At 42.4% G+C, this 24,889-nt stretch overlaps 1 protein-coding gene across 7 annotated transcripts in view; it reads right to left on the bottom strand.

The window, feature by feature from the left end:
- NOS1 (nitric oxide synthase 1) overlaps positions 1–24,889 on the bottom strand; it is a 459,584-nt gene that overhangs the window by 166,275 nt on the left and 268,420 nt on the right. For 3 of the 7 annotated variants that reach the window (XM_068246093.1, XM_068246039.1, XM_068246103.1), the window contains exon 1: positions 22,819–22,915. The exons of 2 other annotated variants lie outside the window; for them this stretch is intronic. The gene's annotated coding sequence lies outside the window, so the exon portion shown is untranslated. 2 more of the 7 variants (XM_068246067.1, XM_068246047.1) reach the window with 2 other exon arrangements.

The following is a 24,889-nucleotide window of genomic DNA, read 5'->3' on the forward strand; positions in this document are numbered from 1 at the left end:
CAGTGCCTCGTGTATCTCCCATTCCTCCATTTCTCTTGTTCCAATTCCTGCTCAGAATATCCATTATTTGCAGCATGTTCACAAATTGGACAGCGACATGCCAGGCATTGCAGCGCTTGTGTAACTTATTTTGGCCCGAGTTCCAATCTCAGGTGGAAATGGGTTTGAGCAGCACATCAGAATGAGATTTGTTCTATCTGGAGATGAGTTTCCTTACAAAAGGAGAAAGGTAACATATTGTTATATCAGCATGATGCTAGACCTCGTGCCACCAGCATAGCCACATCGGAGGCTTTTATCAGGAGTAGAACAACAGCATTCTTTGTGTTCTGTTGCTCAGAGGTCACTGCAGAAAGTTTTAAGAGGAGAAGGCAAAGCAGCTTTATGGGGGAAAAGTAAAACTGTCAGTTCATATTCAGTGGGCTGAACCAGAGCAGGATCATCCACCAGGCAACCTAGGCAGGTGCTTGGGGCCTAATAGGCGTCAATGAGACCGCCAGCCACCTTCTCTGACCTTTTTCCACTTCAGCTTACCAAAAAAACCACAAGGGGACCCTTAAGCTACTACCTTGCCTAGGGTCCCATTACATCTTAATCTATTTCATGGCTGAAACAGAGATGAGATAATCCAATAATGTGCCCCCTTGGCATGTCAAACCTAGTTGTGAGTAGAGATAGTTAAGGAGATGCTAAGGATTTTGGTTGCATACAAATTAAATGCAGCTATGAATTGGCCCGTCAGGAAGAGTATTCAAACTTAACCACTATAGGACCGCTCCACACCAATTGGCATGGATGCGGCACCAGCCCCAGGACCGCCTAACGCCAATTAGCGTATATTCCTGGGGGCGGAGTTTGCAGGGGATCGCACGCGCCGATAAGCACGCATCCCCGATTGAATGACGGAGCTCCGCTCCACCATCAGTCTCCCAGGATACTGTTAGACTGCAAAACAACTGCCGTCTTTTTACTCCGTACAGAACTGTGATCTAAGGCAGCACTGTACTGGGGATCACTTATGTGCCAACATTTACAGCCCTGCAGTGAGGCCTTATGCAACATTCTCTGGAGATGCAGCTGTCAGGATACCCCCGCAGCTGCTTCGGTTTCTCTGTCGGGCGTTTCTCCCATCCCTCCGGCATCTAGCACGCCGAGGAGGGGATTGTCAGTGGCTCATAGGGTGGCTTTGTCACGCACGCGCACAGACAGGACCTTTATGCGGGGAGAAGGAGCGTCAGCTGACCTGCCGGTCGGCTGACGTCAGGAGAGACTCTCGGCGTTTCCGATTGGTTCATGGGTATGGGCGTGGCCGAGGGGGTCTCCTCCGCTTCTTAAGCCTTCTGGAGGAACTTGCAAACTGTCTGCTGTTGCGAATGCTTAGTGTTAGCACTCATACCTTAGATAGATCCGGTGTGCTTTGATCTGGGAGGAAACCAGGGATTTCACACAAGACTAGGATGTATTGTTACTATTGTTATTATATTGCTTGATTACCTGTGTATGACTCTGGCTCTCTTCTGACTTCGCTCTTGCTTAACGATTCTGTACTATAGCCCATCTGATTCTGTTGCTGACTCTGCCTGAATATCTCTATCCTCTTGCCTGCCGATTTTGTACTGTATCTGCCCGCCTGTTGCCAAACCGATCTGTCTGACCTCTCCACTCACCAGTGAGCCCTTGTCACTGGTGAGGTTCATTTCTGATAGTACCCGCCAGCTCCTCTGGTGTGGTTTTACCCAACTGATCAGTATTACAGTTGCACCAACCACTATACACTATTGTTATTACCTTGGTAGCTATACGTGCATTATTGGTGACTCTGCAGATCACCACATAATCAGTTATAGTGTCTGGATTATTGGTGATACTGCAGATCACACAATAACCAGACTCCTGTTTTGCTACACCAATCGTTACACCTTAAAGCTGCAGTGGCCTATTTATTGAAAAATGGCCTGGTCGTTAGGGAGGTTTAACACTGCGGTCCTCAAGTGGTTAAAGGAAACCTGAGATCTTAAATGTCGGTGTATTTATACTTACCTGGGGCTTCCTCTAGCTCCATGAGGTGCGTTATCGCCACCGATAATCTGGCCAGTCGAGCTGAGCATGTGCAGAAGTGCACGACTGTATAGATTACTGGTGGCAATAAGACAATGGAGCAGCCGAGAAGATGGCGAGGGAGCCCACACATCTCATGGGGCTGGAGAAAGCCCCAGGTAAGTATAAATACACCAATATTTAAGATCTGGCTGGTATTGTGGTGAAACCCCTCCCACAGCGTGATGTCATGACTGACAGATTCATGTCTGAACCCTAATAACACACATTATTCTTCAAGCCTTTTCCCCAAGTTGAAATAGAGAGCTGCATAGAAAAATGATACAGGGGTGGAAACATTGCAGGTGCATGATTTCTAATTTCCTCATATTTACATTTTTTGCTGCTGATTTCATCCTATTTACCGTATTTTTCGGACTATAAGCCACACTTAGGTTTAGAAGACAAAAACCAGGGGAAAAAAGAAATGCATATTATAACTTATGCATCCATGGTAAAGGGGCATCTTGTGGATTATCCCCCCCCCCTTTGTACCATATGCCCCCCTTGAACCTTTTGTCTCCTTGTGTCCTCCTCTGTCGCCCTTGTATCCTCCCGTGTCCCTCCTGTGGCATCCTCTGTTTCCTCCTCTATGCCCTTTTGTGTCATACTCTATGCCCCTTTGTGTCCCCCTGTGTCATCCTCTGCATGGGCACAGTAGAGGGAGTCCCCAACATTGGGATGGGTTGGAGGTTCATATTGGCAGGCATTCACAAGCCAGGAACTCTCTGCATTTGGACTGTAAAAAGACAGTGACCTTTTCCCCACTTTTGGGGGAGAAAAAGTGAGTCTTATAGTCCAAAAATACAATAGGTCACTGACTAACTTTTATGCACTGCACAGAAGACCTACATACACCCATTTATGTCATGCACATATCAGCTGCCATAATTACAAAGCTTATTGCCTCCTTTATCACTGCATATGCTGCAATAGCAAAAATTATCTATATTGCAATTGCACCTTCTCTGCCATCTTAAAGCAACACAAAAAGGATTGACTGTGCATGTCAAGCTCTGTTTTATAACATCTACTGTATAAATGCAGGTAGTGACACCATGCCAAGCAGATTCAGCAACAAAGGGACATCTGTAGGTAGCCTCCGAGGAAGCAGGTAACCACAAAACATTACTATTCGAATCCTCCTCTGGGCCGCTGTGGACTCTGGGGTATCATGCATTTCCACTTACAGCTATTGCTGAATTATGCTGTTTTATCATAATTTGGGCTCAATCTTGACGGTAGCCAAAATTACTGACTGAGCACCACTGAATGCTGACAAAACTGAGGTTCTTGTTATAGGAGGTCAGTGCTCAACAGCAAAACCGCTCCAGTCTCAGCCAGCAGTGCCAGCACCACTAAGGATAGAGATCTCAGACCTGAAAACCTCAGAGGTTGTGCACAGCCTGGGTGTACTAATTGATGGGGACTTAAAGAGAATCTGTACTCTAATATTCTTACAATAAAAAGCATACCATTCTATTCATTATTTTCTCCTGTGCCCCTCTGTGCTGTTTCTGCCACTCTCTGCTGCAATCCTGGCTTGTAATTAACAGTTTTAGGCAGTGTTTACAAATAAACTAACCAGCTTCTAATAGGCTCAGCTAAGCATAGTGTGTGAGTCAGAGTATGCAGGGGGCCTGCAGAGGGTGTGTATCGCTTCTACCAATCACAAGCAGCCCTGCACATTCCACACAATCAAGCTTTAGCCCGACAAACAGGACAGAGGAAAGATACATTGATTTATTACAGAGACAGTGCAGTTAGGAAAGACTGCAGTAAGCCAGAGCAGATTAGAACAGGCATAGGAACTTATAGGATAGAAGAACTAAGGCTGAAAAATTTGTTACAGAGTCTCTTTAAGCTTCAAGGAATCAAATCTCAGCTGTTGTGAAACATTCCTTCTTTCACCTAAGGAACATTAAACAATTAAGCACCTCATACCTTCAGTGGATCTTCTAACCCTAGTACATGCCTTCATCACATAACGGTTGGACTAATGCAAAGTTCTCTATACAGGCCTTCCACACAGTGACCTGCACCTCCTGCAATTAGTACAGAATGCCCCTGCAAGGCTGTTAACAAGCCAACCCTGCCATTGTTGCATAACACCAACCCTTTGCTCACTCCGCTGACTACCCATAAAATATAGAATTTTGTTTAAGATTGGCTTAATGACATTCACATCCTTGCACAATCTGGGCCCTGGATACCTGAAGGATGTGTTGCAACTGCATCACACCCTCCACAATCTTAGATCAAAAGGACCTTATATATTGGTCACCCCCCAGAGTCCACCTCAAAACCTTTGGAGGCAGAGCCTTCAGTCATGCTGCCTCTACACTTTGGAACTCCCTGCCACACATAATCAGGACAGCTCCATCCCTGGAAGCATTTGAGTCCAAAATGAAAAGTCGCCCATTTAGTCTGGCATTTATGAGCACCTGACTATACTATTTCCTCTGTCTAGCCTGCAACCTTGTATTGATCTGAGACATTTCTTTGCGCTTTGAGTCTTATAGATATACCCATCTATATTTTATTACAATATTAGTATTCGTGCACTAACACAGAAATGGAAATTTGCTCTTAGGGTGTGTATATATATATATATATATATATATATATATATATATATATATATATATATATATATATATATATATATATATATATATATATATATATATATATATATATATATATATATATATATATATATATATAGGTTGTGCAGCAGCAGCCAAAAGGTTAATTTCACATCTTTGATATTTTAGTCTGTATATGATACATTTTTGTGTCTTCTATTTATACTTTATAAAGGAGAATGGCAGCTTTTTGTGTAACTTCAAGGAACAAAACAACTTATTTTTATTCAGCTTGTAATTTTGTTTTTTTAGTCGAAGGCTTTTATGTTTCCCAAGTATTTATTTTTGATTGCATGTGTTTACTTGAGAAAAGGAGGAGATTTTTGAATTATCTATGAATGTTCTAGATCTTTCCTAGCATCAAAGGTATTAAGAAAATCTGTGTCTTATGTTCTGATTACACTGTTTTACAAAGTGGCATGATTAACAGACAAATTCAAAAGGAAGAAGAATGTCAGACGTGGTCCCAAAATAACTTTTCTATTTGTTATGTGATATTGTGCTCCCCATACTGATAAATAATGGCTCACTGTTGGATGTGAATATGTTCAAATGATGATACTGTACACTGAGACAAAGAACAATGTCTGCTTGATTCTTGAATGTGGAATCCTTGCTTACAGCATTAAATCTTAAATTAAACATTAGAACTATGAAACTTTTATCATGCATAACTCAAAGACAGATTTCAGTAGTGTTACAGCAAACATGGCCAAGCAGTTTGTAAACTTACTGTTTCATTTATTTGCTAATTGATTATTAAAGTGGACCCAAATTAAAAATACAAGATTTCAGAAATAAAATCTATTTTCTAAATTATAATAATAAATAGCAGCCTTTTTTCAGTTGCATGATGACAAATATACAATATTTTACATTTATTGGAGGAACCCCTCCCTTCCTTTCAAATTGCCGGCATTTTTCCGGCAAACTGGTGGAGTAGATGGTGTCCAGCAATGGAGGAATTGCTAATGGCTGCCCCCAGTATAACCCTAGTTATGAAAAGAGAAGGGTGAAAAGCATGCACTGAAATGCTCATAGGCTTGAAGGAGTGTTTATTTATCTTTGTATGTGTCAGAGTGGTGCAACTAAATATTTTTAATTAAAAAAATGTTTGGTTTGGGTCCACTTTAAGAAGCAACTCATTTTTTATAGTAGATTTCATGGGCCAATGCAGGATATTCACACAGATTCTAATTAATTATTATTATTAATTATTATTATTATGTATTTATATAGCGCTGACATCTTCCGCAGCGCTGTACAGAGTAGATTGTCTTGTCACTTTACTGTCCCTCAGAAGGGCTCACAATCTAATCCCTATCATAGTCATATGTCTATGTGTATCGTGTGTTGTGCATATTGTAGTCTAGGGCCAATTTAGGGGGAAGCCAATATACTTATCTGTATGTTTTAAGGATGTGGGAGGAAACCAGAGTGCTCAGAGGAAACCCACACAGACACGGGGAGAACATACAAACTCCATACTGATAGTGTCCTGGCTGGGATTTGAACGGGGGACCAAGCGCTGCAAGGCTAGAGTTCTAAGTGCTACCCCATCGTGCTGCCTTTGACATGGAACACAAGTGATTCTTTGCCATAAGAAAAGACATATAGGCCCATATGCAATTCACTTTCTCCGAGGAGATAATTCTTCATCTTTGATTTAAAATAACTTTTTAGCACTTTGCAATGGAAAAAGTACCAAAAAGTAGGTGGAAGAGCACTGTCAAAATTATTTTGACTATTTGTTTGCCCTGTTGAGGTTTTAAAAGGCATTTTTTTGTACAAGTTGTGAAAATATCACCTAGGAGAAAAAAAAAAAAAAAAAAAAAAAAAAAAAAAAAACCTCAGGTGGAAAAGCGAATTGCATATGGGCCATGGTCTTTCCAAGCCAACTAATACTTTATTGGTGCAGAGATTCCAACAAAGCACAGACCTTGCCTTGACTAGTATTTTTACATCTATTAGGGCCCATATGCATAGTTTTCTCCTAGGCGATATGTTCACACCTTGCCAATAAAATGCCTTTTAAAGGAGTTATCAAGCTAAATTTAGTAAAATGAGCTTTACTCACCTGGGGCTTTCTCCAGCCCCTTGCAGCCGACTGTCCCACACCGACCGCTCCGCTCCCCACAGCTCTCCCGGGCTCCGTGATCGGTATTCAGCAGTAGTTCTGCGCCTGCGCAGTTCGCCGTGGCCCACGTGGCCATGATTAACAGCGGTGCTTTGCGCAGCCGCAGTAAGGCCGACCCCGTGGTCAGCCTGAATCATGGAGCCCGGGAGAGCGGCGCGGTCGGCGTGGGACAGTCGGCTGCAAGGGGCTGGAGAAAGCCCCAGGTGAGTAAAGCTTATTTTACTACATTTAGCCTGATAACTCCTTTAAGCCACCAGCAAGCAAGAAAATACTCAAGATTTTTCATAGTACTTTTTCACTAATTTTTGTACTTGGATTATAAAATGCTGAAAAGTTATTTAAAAAAAAAGCAGTTGAAAAATCTCCTAGGAGAAAAGTCAGGTGAAAAAGTTAATTGCATATGGGCCTAGGGCCTGCACAGCAGTGCACAAAGCCAGGTCCATAAAGACATGGATGAAAGAGAGTATGGCGTAGAGTAAACTAGTGCCTGACATCACAAAATGTTCTGGTAGAATGGGTTATAATTCCCATAAACACACTACCCCCCCCCCCTCCCCAGTCCTTGCCCACAATCACACACCTTGGTAGAATGGGGTGAAGCTTCAGCGGCTGTGGGTAGAGAGGATGGAGTTGCCTTGGAAAAGCATAGCTAGTCGGGCAGGAGCAGAGCATACATGAAACGGGAGCAGCATGGTGACTTTCTGCTGTTGCTGGCCACCCTCATCATTCACTTGTGATGCGCTGGGGCTGGTGCACCAGGGGGTGGGGCTGTCCTGCAGAGCTTACACTCTGTGTAGTGTTGTGCAGGTAGGAGGAGGAGGTGGTGATTGCCTCCAGATATCTTGCAGAGGATCAGCCAGAGCTGCAAGTTATAGTCTGACATGCTATGTGGGGGGGGGGGGGGGAGCAGATCATTGCAGCCGTGAGACTTACCACCATAACATAAAGGCTTTACCCACCTCGTAGTTTATCCAATGATTTTCCCGATAACCGGCATTTTTTTTGTGGTCTATTCCATGATCTCGCAACATGAGTGCAGGAACATGGTCTCACGAACGTCGCTTAGCATCAGTCATGGCGGATCTCTAAGATCCCCCAACAACTCCTGCCCAAAGTACGTGATCACTTGGAAGTCTTTTGTGCCCATCATGCAACGTAACGTGATGTCGCACATAACAGTCGTTCGAAAGATGGATTGGGGAGCACTAGTCATCAGGAAAACATCGCTGGATCCATCTTCATTGTCGATATGGTGAATATTCATCTTTACTCGGGGGGGGGGGGGGGGGCAAGTGGCACTCATGTTAAGCCTATGCAGGCAGCTGCACAAGGGCCCAGTGACTTTTGGTACCCTGACCAGGCATATCGCCTTACCCATGACACGTCCCGGATTCAGGGTCTCCTGTTCTGGGCGGAAGTACATTCTGAGTAATGCCCCGCTTTGACCCATGGAACATTCTGGCTGCAGGACTCTGATTGGCTGCGTGATCCACCTCCTACTGTCCAGTGGTATCCACCCTCCACTCCGCCATCCATCATAGTAGCAGTAGGCAGGGCCCATACATAAGTCCCACCCCCAGTGTCATTCTGCAGTCAGATGCAGCCCTGCAAGCCAGGCCAGCCTCGAGGCTGTTGGCAAGCCACGCAGACACACCCAGCAGCCAGAAAGCATGGCTTCTGATGCTTCTTTCTGGCACAGGTATGGTTTTTGACCTCCTCTCTCCTGGCTGATTGCTTTTTTTTGTGAGGGGTGGGGAGTGGCAAATGAAGAGCCTATGAATACAGTGAATTCTTTGTGACTACTCTGTGATTCACAGATTTTGGGGGGGGGAGATGACTAATTGTGTTGACAGGTTTTTTTTTTTTTTTTTGGGGGGGGGGGGGGGGGGAGAGGGTAAAGTTTGCTTAATTGCATGTGCTGGGGGTAACAGTGGTTGCACTTCATGTTCCAGAGGTAATGGTTGCTGTATTTATTACTGGATGGTCATAGTGTCTGCATTTGCTACTTTGGGGTTATTTTTGCAGCATTTGGAGGCTAAATGGTATGCTAATAAATTGCATCACACAGTTTCTACACATCCATGATGCAAATCTCCCATTTCCCCACATCATGGTGAAAACACTGTGTTCTTGTGTGTTATGTGGGAACGTTGTCTAATTACCTTTAGGGTCACTTTGCCTAACTGTTTTAGGAGAAAACTCTTGCCCACTACCTCAGAATCACACTATTAGTTAGGTCCGTCCTTGTCACGTCCATGCCCATTTTTCGCACGCCGTACTGACATTGCATCAGTTTGAGATGGTGTAAGCTTTGGTACATTATCCTACTGGAAGTATCCTTCAGAAGACAGTTAAAAATCCAGCTCCGCTTTGCTTTCTGCCTTAACTCACGTGCACCGTCACCCTGACCCAGGCTCCTGATTACAGCTAATAGCAACTTTTTTTCCCCCACCCTAAGCCTGGGTCTCTAGGGGGATTAAAATTATGTAATTTTATATAATGCTGCTTTATACTATACACATTTGCTCATGATTATCTGGATTTGGGCTGGGATTGCCATGAAAGGACCTCTAGGTTGCGTTTTCCCCCAAGGCCTAAAGGTCCTGGTCGTCCTCTGCTATTAGGACACCAGAGATGAAAATAAAGGATTGAAACAATTGTATCGATCCTTGTCCTAAAAATGTAAAAAAAAAAAAAAAAAAAAAAAAAAAAGTGTGTGTTATTAGAAAGTAAAAGTTTGCAACCCTCAGCTGGATCATATCAGAAAACCTTGCAAACACGTGAGTGAATTAGAGCTTGAGCTACAGAAGTCAATTAAACATTTTGGGAAAATAAAAAAAGGTAGCCAAAATAAGTAAATTAGTGAGGGTATTTACCTACTTATTGCACCAGGTGCAGTATAATCACACCCTGGGAAACTTCATTTGAAGTCCCAGGGTCACGAAAACTAGTGTATGGGAGCTGGCGGCCTTTGCACGCTCACGTTACCGCCGGTTAGCGGGGAGATGAATGAATGGGAACACAGTTCCTATTCATTGATCTAAGTCCCCGAGTCAATAAAGGCTGTCATCTATCAGATGCCTGCGTCATTTGCATCTTCCGGGTGTTACACTGCCACGCATTATTCTCGATTCACGTCCTTACGTACGCAAATCGGAAATTTTGACTGAGGACATCTTGTAGCCAAATAGTAAAACTAGATCACAACACATTTTATTTAATAACTATATATATATATATATATATATATATATATATATATATATATATATATATATATATATATATATATATATATATATATATATATATATATATATATAATAAAATTTTATTTACATAAAAAAACAAATAGTTGCCTTAGGGACTGAACTTTTTTTTAATAGTTATGTCAAGGGGGTAGGTTACTGTTATTTTTAAATTTGTGGGATTATAAATAAAGCACCTTTATTTGTGTGGCTTTTACCCACAGTAGAACATTTTATCATAACACTATAATGGCCGAAAACTGAGAAATAATAAATGTTTCAATTTTTTTGGAATGGTAATGGTGATGCAACAGTTTCATGAGTAACCTTCATACCTTCATGGAGGCATCAAGGAGTGTAAATTTGTAAATCCTAACCACTTAAAGAGAACTTGTACTGAGTAAAAATATTTAAAATAAACACGAGGTAACTTCAAATGAACATTACATAGTTACCTTGCCATCAGTTCCTCTCAGAAGTGCTCCATTTTCTTCTGACAATAATCCCTTCCAGTTCTGACAATATTTTGTCAGATCTGAAATATATCAGTTGCTGTCAGTAAAATATCAGTTGCTGTCAGTTATAGCTTAGAGGAAAAACTGATGTACCAGGTAATGTCCATGTTTACCTATGGCTCAAGTGGGCGAGTTTAAGTTACAGTTTAACTGTGTGCTGACCAAAAAGCGGTTATGGGTAATGGCCATTTTTAAAATGGAGGACGGAAAATTCCCTTGATCACAGTGAACAAACAGGACGCGGGACAGGAGAAAGACACTGAGGAATAGACTACATGGAAGGTAAGTATGACTTGTGTATGCTTATTTTGACTTAATTTTCAGTTCAGGTTTTCTTTAAGGACCCCGGGCTTAAACCCCCTAGTGACCAGGCCATTTTTCACTAATTAGGCAACTGCAGCTTGCTTTAAGGGCTCGCTGCAGGGCCGTACAACTCAGCACACAAGTTATCCCCCCCATCCTTTTCTGCAGACCAACAGAGCTCTCTGTTGGTAGGTGTCTATTGCTCTCAGGATGTTTATTTTTTTGCAAATATTTCAATTTTTTTAATAAATATTACTATTTATTTTCATATTTTTCTTCCCTATCCTCCCTCCCTTAGCCAGCCTATGACATTGATCAGCTGTCATAGGCTTCAGCCAATGAGAGCCGATTGCTCTCGTGCATCCCAGGGGGACAGCCGTGTCACATGGCTGTCCCCCGTACAACGCTGTCGTAGATCGCAGTACTGTACTATGTAAATAGACGGTGATCGCCGCTGGGAGGCTGATGACAGAATGGAGCTCTGTCATTCAAGTGGAAATGCGCGTGCAGCGCAAGCGATCTCCTGCAAAACACACCCCCTGGACTGCATGCCGTTCAGCGGTCCTGGAGCTGCCGCCGCGTCCACGGCGATTGGCGTAGAGCAGTCTAAGTGGTTAAAGGAGAACTCAGTGAGATCTGTTCTGAGACCTGGTTAACAATTTAAGTCACAAAGGGGAGGGGAGGAGTTTGCGCTTGCCTAGGAGCATCACAGACAACAGAATGAGCAGTGCGTGCCTGAAAATTTGCTGGCACACCTGCATGAAACATAAAAGCCCTCGTAGTCTTCAGAACTTCAAAACCTCCAAATTCCTCCCTGGAGTTTGCCCAAATATTCCCTAGAAACAACATGAGGAATATCAAACATTACACTCAGACAAATGCTTTCATAGTACAGGCGATTTTAATAAAGTATACATTAGACTTTTTTTTTTTTTTTTAAAGTTCCTCCACCAAAACGTTATGGACACCTTTAATACCGTGCATTGAAATCTTGCACTGCTTTGGTTATGTGGATACCTTGCAGGTCGAGAAGCATTACACATGGTAATAAAATACCTGGACATTGAAAAGTCTTGGCTGATGTTTCCAGAAACAAAGCTCTTCTAACTAAAACCTCAAAATTTCAGTCGCATGCAGAACTGGGCAACAAACACTCATGAAACAAAAGATACAAACACATGAGAATTCACAATTGTAAGAGTAATCTTAGTTGTTATCTAAAGAAAATCACATTGCATATAGCTGTCTCTCAGGCACTATAGAGACTATTATCCAAAGGCAGCTACAGACATGCAAGAGCAGTCAGATGTGTAGCATCCTACATACACCCGCAGGGAATCCCATCCCCTAGCTGTACTACAGAGCACTCAGCTTGCATAAATTCCTTTATTTTGCTACGGAGACACTAGATTGGGAGACTACCATATAATCTCTTGCCCATAGCTACAGTACATATACGTCAATATTTTCATAGATCTACCAAACTTGATATTACAAATGCAAGTATTCAATTAAAAAGAAAAAACAGATGTAACAACTATAAATACCTATTGATTGCCCACCCGTATTCCACATCTTTACATTACAACTATAGTGTTTTGTTGTTGTTTTTTAAAGATACGTAAGTGTTGCTTTAAATAAGGTAGCCACAGTTTGGCAGATAAAAGTACTGTACATCCTTACCTGGATTGCTACAACCCTGTCATGCTTATTTTCTGTCCTACCATTTACCCAACTGTACTTTTTTTTTTTTAAATTCTTTTCATGTTGATCAATTACTAGAATCATTCTGATCATATAACTGCAGACAGATTGTATGCTAGATTGCAAGCTCACAAGTTCAAAGTCCTCCCCTAGTCTTTCTGTTCTATCCTACGAACATGCATCTCGATTGCTAGATGGTTTTATGCCACACATGAATTATGAATATATATTACTATGGCATTGCAGAAGAGATACAAGCACTAGTGTACGCCAATAGTTACCCCTCCTGGCGGTAACCCCGAATGTAGTTCGGGGTAAGCCACGCAGGAGAATTTCTCAGGCCCTGCTGGGCCGATTTGCATAATTTTTTTTCTGCTACACACAGCTAGCACTTTGTTAGCTGTGTGTGCACTCCGATCGCCGCCGCTACCCGCCAATTCGCCACTACCTGCCGCGCCCCCCCCCCCCCCCAAGACCCTATGCGCTGCCTGGCCAATCAGCGCTAAGGGGTGGATCGGGACTCCCTTTGACATCACGACATCGGTGACGTCATCCCACCCGTCGCCATGGCGACGGGGGAAGCCCTAATGGAAATCCCGTTCAGAACGGGATTTCCAGACGGGCTTGATCGCCGGAGGCGATCGAAGAGGGTGGGAGGATGCCGCTGCAAAAACTGCTGTGCTGCCCCTGGCGGTTTTTAATAGACCGCCACGAGGGTTAACAGTAATCAGCAGCCAGAGTATCCCAATCCACAATGGAGAATAGTCCTATAGTAGTATTTCTCAGCGCTTATCACTTTCAATCCCACAATTTGTACAGCCTGCAGATACCCAGTGCTCATATGGGGACAAGTGACCATCACCACAAAAAGATGTATTAAAGTGAAGGCTGAATTCAAATGCAGAAGGGTACAGTTTATTAAAAAAAAAAACAAAAAAAAAAAAACACACACACACACACGGAAAACCAGAATTAAAAACACACATCATTTATTTAAGTATTTATATAGCGCCAACATATTATGCGGCGCTGTACAGAGTATACTGTCATCACTAACTGTCCCTCAGAGAGGCTCACAATCTAATCCCTGCCATAGTCCTATGTCTATGTATGTATCATGTAGTGCATGTATCAGTCTAGGGCCAATTTAGGGGTAAGCCAATTAACTTATCTGTATGTTTTTTGGGGATGTGGGAGGAAACCAGAGTGCATGGAGGAAACCCACACAGACACTAAGAACATACAAACTCCTTGCAGATGTGGACCTGGCTGGGATTTCAGCCACTAACCACTATGCCACCATGCTGCCCCGATTGTGGATCCATGCATAATGGACCTCTTTGCATAAAACTGTATCAATAATATTGCACTCAATTACAAAGTGCTAAATGCTTCAATGACATATCAACACCATTAAGTAGGTTTGGAGAATGTTCATTCCAAAACAGGTGGTTTCGGCGCATTGAACTCACCACCGGGCACTGAAACCAGGCCCCCCATAGCAGCAATGTAATGCTGCGCAGGGCACCTAAGGGTAATTCGGGGGCTGCCAGACCCTGAATTACATCTCCCTCCGAGTTGCGACAACTAGGAGTGGAAATGTAACATTCTCTGGAGATGCAGCTGCAGGCAGTCAGGATACCCCTGCAGCTGCTTCGGTTTCTCTGTCGGGCGTTTCTCCCGTCCCTCTGGCGTCTAGCACGCTGAGGAGGGGATTGTCATTGGCTCATAGGGTGGCTTTGTCACGCACGCACGCGCGCAGAGACAGGACCTTTATGCGGGGAGAAGGCGCGTCAGCTGACCTGCCGGTCGGCTGACGTCAGAGGAGACTCTTGGCGTTTCCGATTGGTTGATGGGTATGGGCGTGGCCGAGGGGGTCTCCTCCGCTTCTTAAGCCTTCTGGAGTCACTTGCAAACTGTCTGCTGTTGCGAATGCTACGTGTTAGCACTCAGACCTTAGATAGATCCAGTGTGCTTGATCTGGGAGGAAACCAGGGATTTCACACAAGACTAGGATTTATTGTTACTATTGTTATTATATTGCTTGATTACCTATGTAGGACTCTGGCTCTCTTCTGACTTCGCTCTCGCTTAACGATTCTGTACTTTAGCCCATCTGATTCTGTTGCTTACTCTGCCTGAATATCTCTATCCTCTTGCCTGCCGATTTTGTACTGTATCTGCCCGCCTGTTGCCAAACCGATCTGTCTAACCATTCTACTCACCAGTGAGCCCTTGTCACTGGTGAGGTTCATTACTGATAGTACCCGCCAGCTCCTCTGGTGAGGTTTTACCCAACTGATCAGTATTACAGTTGCACCAAGCACTATACACTATTGTTATTACCTTGTTAGCTATACGTGCATTATTGGTGATTCTGCAGATCACCACATCATCAGGTATAGTGTGTGGATTATTGGTGATACTGCAGATCACACAATAACCAGACTCCTGTTTTGCTACACCAATCGTTACAGGAAAATAGTATTTAACGCCGTTAGGGAGTTTTGTGGTAGTGGGGAGAGCTGTCATTAGGCTCTCCAGTCGCCCAACTCACTGAGGTTGCACACATACGTCCTCATTCATTCTCCTTCACAACCAAGTTTTTGCCTTTCACCAACATTAGTGGATGAATCCCCTGACGAAAGCAAAAGACCAAAACATGGTTAGGAAGAACAGATATCATTGACACACTGAGCACTTTATTGGCGACTGAGTGCAAAATTATTGATACAGTGTTATGCAACAGGGTCCACTGTGCATGGACCCACAATGTGAGTTTTACTTCTGGTTTTAATAAACAGCATCAATCTGTGCATTTGAACCAAGCCTTGACTCCTGCTTTTGTGGTGACAGTCACTTGTTCCCATATGGGTGTCTGCAGTCTGTACAGATTGTGGGATTGAAAGGGATAGGCGCAGAGAAATACTATTAGTGTACTTGTGTTGCTAGATGTTAAGATTGTGCTGCGCATAAACTAGTTATGCATTTTTGTTTTCCTACTGTTGTCGGTTTTTTACTCTGTACAGAAACATGGCAGATAGTGGCACTATATAGATGAAGAATAATAAAATGTAAAGGTTACTTATAGTTGGCATGCATGAATTATTATTATATATATATATATATATATATATATATATATATATATATATATATATATATATTATACATATTATACATGTTTCCATGTGTCCTTTCCCTGTGTGTGCGTGTGTGTGTGTGCGCGTGCGCTACTGCGCATGTCCCACACGGACAGCCATTGGGACAGGAGCAGGACTGGCCAGGCGGGTGCGTGTGTGCGGCGGGCCGATATGTGGCGGCTGTGACAGACCTAGAGCCAGTTTTTAAATGGGCTTAGGTCAACTAGTATATATTTACTTTATCATAGGCATGCTGCATCATAATCAATATATTTGCCAAGATATTTGGAGTGACTAATCCACTAACCCTCAATGTTACCAAAGCTGACAAGCTAATTATATTGCATTCCTTAGAGCTACACTGTCAATGGTTGCCCCAGACAACAGAGTCAGCTGCTAGCTTAGCTGCAAGCCATATGCAGATTTATATACAAAGGTAGATGAATGTGCAAAGCAAGGCTGAATGATGTACTATCATTTACATGAAAGCTCAGAATAAGAACAAGCACAATTGTACCGGCTCAGGTCTATGGAGGAGGGAAAGGGAAGAATAGCAGGAGACCTCCCACAGTGAGGAAAACTATATTAACCCCATGACAAAATCCAGTGTGGCAGATCACTAAATGGTTAGACTATATACTGAATAGCTTATGTCCATTCATTGCATTGGATCCTACTTCTTATATATATGTATGGATATCCATGGCAACAAGAAAATGTGAACACTTACTACAAGATACAGTTAAGACTTTAAAATAATGGACACATGTTAAATATAAATTGGTAACAAATATTAGTTATTTTACTTGTGTCACAATGGCACCAAAGTGTAGACACTACAGGGCTACTATATTGCTCTAGTTATAAGTGAACTGTGATTGGCAGGAGATTACAGAGGTGCCAATCAGAATAAAATGCACTAAAAAATTATAAAATGGGGGTATTGGATGATCTACCACCCCAATAATGACACTATCATTAATAATCTATTTTTACTCACATTTTTGCAACGCGTTTCACGGGTCTGTAGCCCACTTCCTCAGGCAGTGTAAAACAGGAGCAACTGAAGTGTCACCAAAACGAGTGTAGCACCTCTGTGTCCTACCGCCATAATGTTCCGTCTTTTAAGCGATTGTGATTGGCAGACTTGGCTGCTGTCTACAAGTTTACTGGAATGTGACCAATTGTCAACTCAGATTGATTAATCACGCACTGCTCTTCATACAGTATTTTAACATGTTACCCTTCTGCCAACAATCATTCATTTTTATGAAAACCCATAAAGAGAGAAGCAAAAGCAATCCTGTACAAAAAGCTGCACCACCAATTATAAATATACATATAACAAAGCTTTATTAGATATTCTGCATAAACATCATAAAAACATTTAAAATGATTGCTATAAACAGCAAATCACCACAATACAGTATTATGTGGAAACAAGATCACAAATGCCTCACCTCCTATATCTCAAATAAACCCTAATGGCTGCCAACAATGATACTCAAGGTGGGTTCATGGGATTGAAACCACCATTGGGTAAATGAGACCCGGGTCTAAACTAATTGCTGAGGAAGTGAAAAGAGTTGAGATATGACCACCAATGAGAGATCTCCTATAAACAACCATGAGAACAAACAAGTGCTAGAGTGTAATAATATGCTGAATGAGCCATGAGAAATGGTGAAACATATCAGGTATGGACAGTGCATATAGGGATCATGGATACCAATGTGCTACAGAGTATACATACATAGCCCAGGGAGGTAGATGAAGGCAGCCATGGAGTAAGGGTGGAGGGAGGCACACAGAACACTCTAATATCTAATAAAGCTTTGTTATATTTATAATTGGTGGTGCAGCTTTTTGTACAGGATTGCTTTTGCTTCTCTCTTTATGGAACTTCTCTTCTAGTCCTGTAGCTAGCACACCTTATATGAACATACCTAACACTTGGAGTGCGGACACAACCATTTCTTTTTGTACATTTTTATGAAAACGGGGGTGATACAATGCAACAAGTCAGAGCTCAGTAATTCTGAGATCCCATATCAATTTACCACTAGTTTACATGGACTCTGGTGACTCATGATGCTAATTTTATACTTGGTAACAAGAAAGACAACGTTCTGTAGCAAAATCCATGTTTTATTGGTAACTAAGCAAACTGGCTGTTCTATATTCATTGTAAATGTACTTGCTACAGTATCTCCTACAGCTAAGATTAAACCTGAGCACCATGGAACTATTGTCTGAAACAATGCGCCAACTACTCCACATTTTATATATTTGCGCACATTACGCGTTTCCTGCTGACATTTAGCTGAATGGAGAGGGAAGCGTGCTCATCTAAATGTGAAGTATTCAAGAGAAACAATGAATGACAAACTATGTCAAAACATTTTATAGTTTGTATGGGTAATAGGTGTACGGAACAAAGTGACACATTTCTGCCTAGGGTACAGTGCTTAGAATTCAGCAATGGAAATAACATAATTTGGGTTATACTAGCACTTTTGTGAACCTGAATCCTTGGGAATCTGCCCAAGTCTGCTTCCTGTAAAATGATGCCAAGATTTACAGAGTGTATGAGCTGTGGGAAGCTCAGTTTTCATGTGCATCCCTATATATCTGAATGAGAAGTCAATTCCCATACACAAGCATAGCCAAGTGCAGAGGAGGTATGATGCCTCTTACAAGATGAATGTTGTTTAAAATATTAAGCAAAGCTGTGCAAGTGCCAGTAACAGCAATGTCTGCACACTTATGTCATCTGCCACATTGGGAAACAACAGGCTAATTATCTATGAAAAATACGACAAAATAAGAACTGGAGAAACAACTAGATGTGTTGCCTATTGCAAAGAATGAGATCTCAAGTCATGCTATGGCCAACTGCTTTATTTGTACTTAATTTGACCTGGCTGCAGTTTTTTATAAATTATTCTCAATGAAGCATATGAGTTCTGTTTCCTGGAATCACACTTGCCAATAATGTGTTTACCCCCAACATCTACTAGTCATAAAAATAATACTGTCCCTCAAAGGGTGATATATAATGCACACTAATGTCCATCATCACAGGTAGAAGTTTTGAAAATGTCAACTTGTACTTAAGGCACTGATAGATGCATCCTACATTTTATTGTCTCTGTACACCACTGTCTGAAAAGCTGTGACTGGGACAGCCCAGCTGCCTTAACTGACTGACTGACTGACTGACTGAGGTCTCTAAGTAGGAATTACACTAACATTTTGCATAAATATTTTTGAAGCATAAACACCCCACTACTGGTTCATTTTGGTAAAAAATGCCTTTAGTGAACACTAAATAGATATACTGAGCTCGGAGTGATAGAAGCATCAAAGTTATTCTGCATTCTGCACTACTCATCTAAAAGCAACAAGAAACAAACAAACAAACAAACATGGGGATGGGGGTCTGATAAAAACTTAAAGGAAAAAAAAAATTATCAGAGGCTGCGCATGAAAAGCCATCTCAAGACGTTCAGCTGTGGTTTAGAGAATCCAGGAGGAATTATAAAGGTACCATTAACTTTTAAAATGGTGACTAATGATAAAGACTTTTATAAGAGCCGCAAGAGACTGCATTGCAGTGATTGTCCAATTCCAATGTAAGAACTCTCTAAAGAGTTTTTAGCTAGACATTACCTTTTTCTATTTTATTTTTAATGACAGTATATATTTCTCCATATAGAATACACCATAAATGATATGTTGAGTCTTTAATTCTGAGTAGCCAATACAACTTTGCAGATAATTAAATAGTTACATGGCCCACTTAGGAATTAAGCTTAAGATTTTCTGTGCGTATCATGTCACTCATTCTACAGTAATAAGATGCATAATATGCATGACAGAGTTGCAAAAACACATCATGTGTCATATGTCACTCATTCTACACTAATAAGATGCATAATATGCATGGAAAAAGTTGCACACTCTATATATACAGATGTAAAAAAGGTATATATGTTCAGTAATTGCTTTTACATTTATTAACATAACAGTCAATAATATTAACTAATATTACATCCCAGACAAACACTGGAACCAGCCAAGAACATTGCTACCAGTATCAGATGAGTCAAGTATCCCTTTTTAGAATTTTTGAGGACTGAAGGTAGCATGCTGCAACCAAGTTTACCACATGGGTACCTGTCAAACTGTGCCTCAATCGTGTATCACAGGGTATTTGTTGGACAAGTCTGGTCACGGACGCCAAGTTAATATCTGGTACACTGCAACTGGGGTTTCCTACAGGCTTCATGCATCTTTGTCTCAAAACGCCCACCCATTTGCTTTACCATGCAAACGCCATGTAATAAAATCACTCATTATCCACATACAGCATATGGGTACAAAAATAGCAACAGATGGCCATGCATAGCTGAGGAATGGGTTACATACCCCTATCGGGCTCTGCTCCCCTCGGCAGTCTGGGCACGCTGAATTTCAGAGCTGCTTCGCAAGCCAGCGAGCTTCCCTTCAGCACCTTGGAGAGCGCTCAGTGCTGTGTGCCTACAGAGAGTTGCTGATGATCAGCACCTTGCAGAGGGCTCAGTACTGTGAGCCTATAGAGAGCTGATGTTCAGCACCTTGGAGAGCGCTCAGTGCTGTGTGCCTACAGAGAGCCGCTGTTCAGCACTCGGAGCTGTCACTTCAGCACTAAACACGCATTGCTCTCTGCTGCCTTCACTTCGGAGTGCATGAAAAACGCCACCTGCTAATTTATAAGGTCACCAGGAAAAGCATAATCTCTTGGGGGATGACTTTTTTTACCCCTGTATACAATAAGTGTCCATCATAAGCCTATACATTTCCACAGAGTCAGCACACACATTTCTATAAGGCTGTGGTTTTAAAAGATGGCGTGACTTCTTCAATATGAATGAAGCACTTGCACACACACTTTAACGCTGGTATTTGAAGTGGAACTACAAGTACCTGCAAACCAAGCTAGAGCAGATAGCTCCGGTGCATGATACGGGGGCTGCATTATTACAAAAGCTGTAAAGCTCAGTCGTTTACTGTCATTAGTTCAGTAAGTTCACAATTGGAAAGGTTTAGACATGTGGGAGACAGTCTCATTCCGACGCTGATCAGAGACTGTCTGCATTATAGAAATGATACAAAGTGACCACTAGTTTAGACAGCGTGCATTCTTGCCCAGCGTCTCCACACATCTAAGTGCATCAGTGAGTCAAAAGGAGTACCCCTCCCGTGGAAGCCCTGCATTCATCCAAGCAATCTAATGATTAGTGCTCACTCATGAGCTACTATGTTTATGTGGATAAATGGATTGATGATGCACTCTATGTGGTGCAAATAATCACATTGCCTGCTGCTGAATGCTTATTAACACCTCCTGTAATACTTACCTTTCCTGAGGCTGTGGTTTCCCAAAGTGAATGTGACATGTCCCAGTGTTCTATACGTCTGCTACATTCCTCTCTGCTTTCCAGCCCACGGGACCCCCTGTGTTTCAAGGAGTTCAGCGCTGAAACTACACGTGGAAACGCAGGCAGGTGGTACACGGTAATAAGCAGCTCTTTGGAGAAATACAGGTGGAAGGACTTAGGGTATTCTATTACGAGTGATCACTTTACAGTGTAATACAAGTCAATGAGATGTTCTGTAGGACTGTCACATCCCTGCACTTCAGGCATGTTTTGTAACTCGTGCGTCTGAATCGAGCACTATCCGCTGGAAACGTGGTGATTGGGAAGGGATGCTGCAGTCTTTCACACTGTGCGTTTGTTAATGGGGGCTTCATTATTCTTTGATATGAATTCACTCTTCTCACTGCCTCTCTTATTAATCACACAATGAGCAGAAGGGCTCGTTATATTTCTGCACGCTCTAAGAAAAGGGATTCGCACAGCCTCTGCTTCGCTCGGTGCCAGATTGGTGAGATCCTGCCAGTGTGTATCTGTGTTCTTCACATATATCCACAAACATGTTACTGGGCAGCTAAACATAGAACACAATCTATAGAGACGACAAGCCACCAATTCAGCAGCAGTGAGCTGGTTAGCAGCACAATGCTTTCAGTATTGACTACGGGTACAGTAGAGAAAGTCGACCTTTTAAACCACATGCTGACTGTCCTCGTACACAAGTTCATTGAATCCTGAGGCATCCTTGTGAGATACTAATTGCAACAGAAAAATTACTTGGAGTGCATTTGCTACTCATTAATGAGAGTACATATTATCAGAAGTATTATACGCGAGTTGAGAGGGATACCAGCACTTTTGAGTTTCACATGTACTACCAAGTTGCTAAAATACACACTTGCTGCGCTGGCAGATCGAGGAATTTCCTGGGAATTCTACTTGGTTAATACATCACTTCTAGTCATCACATAGCCGAGTATTAAGTATTATGCAAAGTTACCCTTCTTTTTACACCATGTTCCCTATGTGAGGGCGATCAGCACAAGACCAGAGGATATAGGCTGTATATTATGGTAGGAATGTGAACACCTCATTTATTACTTCGCTAAGCAGCAGAACACACGCGATCTGACGAGAGGTTCCTGGGCTGATGAGACCCCCCTTGGCACAGAAGCAATGAACTCTTGCCATAACCCCTGTAAGTGAGGAGCTCCTTGGTTTTCCAAATCTCTCCTATTTTTCGAATGACTGTGATTAGCATATAGAGTGGATGCGCTGCAGCATGTTGTTATAGAAGAGTTCCTTGTACAACTCCCTCAACAAGCCTGGTCTCTGCCTCACTACAGCGAGAGGCTGGCGAAGTTCACATGTGTTTTAGTCGTCCTCCTGCTGTGTATTTCCATAACATGTCAGTGTTGTACTAGATAACACTGATAGAAGGTCACACGCGAAATATATAGAGGTAAGTACACTTTCTTTTGCGTTATACCATCTTCCAAAAAAGTTGAAGTTTAGATAAAGTCGTCTAGACAGCTTGCTAATGTAAAATAACGAGGCAGCATGCACAGCCTGATACAGAAGATATAGCAGCTTACACACTTACCTTTGCTGAGCTGGGATGTGTAGCTCGCTACTCCTCTAGATGCGCTCAGATATCCAGATTCTACTTGTGTAAAATGCAACCAAGTGACAGTAGTAGAGGTACTCACCTCCACCAAGCCTCGCCTCCCTCAGAAAGAGTTTTGTCTTGTGTCCCTTGGAGTATACACAATGGGGCATACAAGCAAACCACCCCCTTCCCTTCCTCCCTCCTCTCTTGTTTACTCCCCACCCTTCTCTCCCACACCAAGTAGGAGACAGGAATGAACTATAAATATGCAGGGAGCCCACAGCTCGGGCAGGATGCTAAGGAGGAATTTATTCCCTATTGAACCTCCTTTATCCTGTCATCATTGAAACGAATTAGCATTGACATCCAACCAGAGTTTTATGGGTGTGGAGTGAAACCAAACAGCCCTCATTAGCACTGCAGACAGCCAGCAGAGAAGGGGGGCAGGCATCTGTTACATAACTTAATTCCTCCACATCAACTCATCATGTGGGCAATTAGGGAGCTATTACCAATAAAACCAAAGAAATGATTATTCGCTCCTTTTCTTGGTGCTTTCCTTGGCGTGAGTGTGGTTTACCTGTCCACAAGCCCGCACTCTTTCTTTTAGTGCTAATGAGACTGGGAAGGATCCGATGAAATACTCGTTAGGTGTATTAGACACCTTTCTTGGAAATGCAATAACCGGTCCGAGATAGTTCTAGAGCCAGCGATATCCCCCGATGATCAAAGCGAGCCAGGTGGGTGTTGTAACCCTGTGTGATATAGCCTGATAGTAACAGTTCCTCTTCACAGGGCGAGAAGTCCATGCACAGCAGGGAGACGGGTTTCAGGATTCCCGTATAGAACGGGCGTGCAGCGTGTAGAATATTCATAGGAGGATACAGGCTGCACTTATTGAATATACTTTATATTGGCCCTATCTCAAATGAACAGTCCAGGGACGGATCTAGGGGGGGGCAAGGGGGTCTCTTGCCCCAGGCGCAGTTTGTTAAATTCTTAAAAAGGCGGCAAAATGTGGATGGGGAATGGCAGTTTAGGCGCCAAAACCTGACTTTGCCCCAGGCGCAACTTGGGGCAACTTGGTCTAGATCCGTCCTGGGTTCTGACCAGATATTTGCGTTTTCTTCTGTGCTTTCTAAAATCCAGCTGTCTTTAACCACAATAAGTGCATAACCTCTAGGATTTCAGTGCTATCATCTTGCTTTAAAAGCTGAAGTGGTGACCTTTGTACAACTCCGAATACAACATCAGTAATCGGATGATATAATGCGGCCACAGATGCTGAAACGGTATGTTAGTGTACACACTGCTTTCCAGCTCGCTGATTTCCTGGAAACCCAAAGATCGCTGATACTCCTACATCCTAGCCATACTTGTGACTGCTGCTTCTAGCCATGATCAATAATATGTACTTTTTTTTTTAGTTTCTGCAAATGTATGTGCATTTTTATGGAAAAAAAATGCAGCCTGAAAATGGACCAATCAATTTTTAAACCTGGGTGGGACTTGATTGGTCCATTTTCAAGCTGCATATATTTGCATCAAATTTAAATAAATTTGCATAAACAAAATTGCATAGCATTCATCACCCCGATGAACTGGTTAGGTTTTCTCCATAAGCACACAGAAGGGTGATTGGTTGCTACATGCATTGTTGAGGTGGCCTGGAGAAAAGGAAAAAAAAACATAATCACAGGTGCTGAAAGGATAATGATATAGGGACTGTGCAATTACAGCAATGGGCTCTATTCTTAAAGACCAAACCTTTCTGCAAAATTTTACCGCTATATTTCCGCCAGCGGTAAACTACGCATTTTTCAGCATGTTTGCCGCATGCGGAAAAAAAGATGCGGAAACAGCCATTATTCTTGCGGGAATCATGCGGTAAAAAGGTCGCATGAAAAAGTGTTTAAAAAAAAAAAGTTAAAGTCCAGCAAGCACAGCCCTTTAGGGCCTGTTCAGACTATCTGCGTATGAAGAATGCGTTTTTCTTGCATTCTAATGCATATTCTATTGCGTTTTGCACACACACGTGACCCAGGGGAAAAAAAAATTATGGGAA

This window comes from Hyperolius riggenbachi, chromosome 1 (assembly GCF_040937935.1).
Source record: "Hyperolius riggenbachi isolate aHypRig1 chromosome 1, aHypRig1.pri, whole genome shotgun sequence".
Lineage (NCBI taxonomy): Eukaryota > Metazoa > Chordata > Amphibia > Anura > Hyperoliidae > Hyperolius > Hyperolius riggenbachi.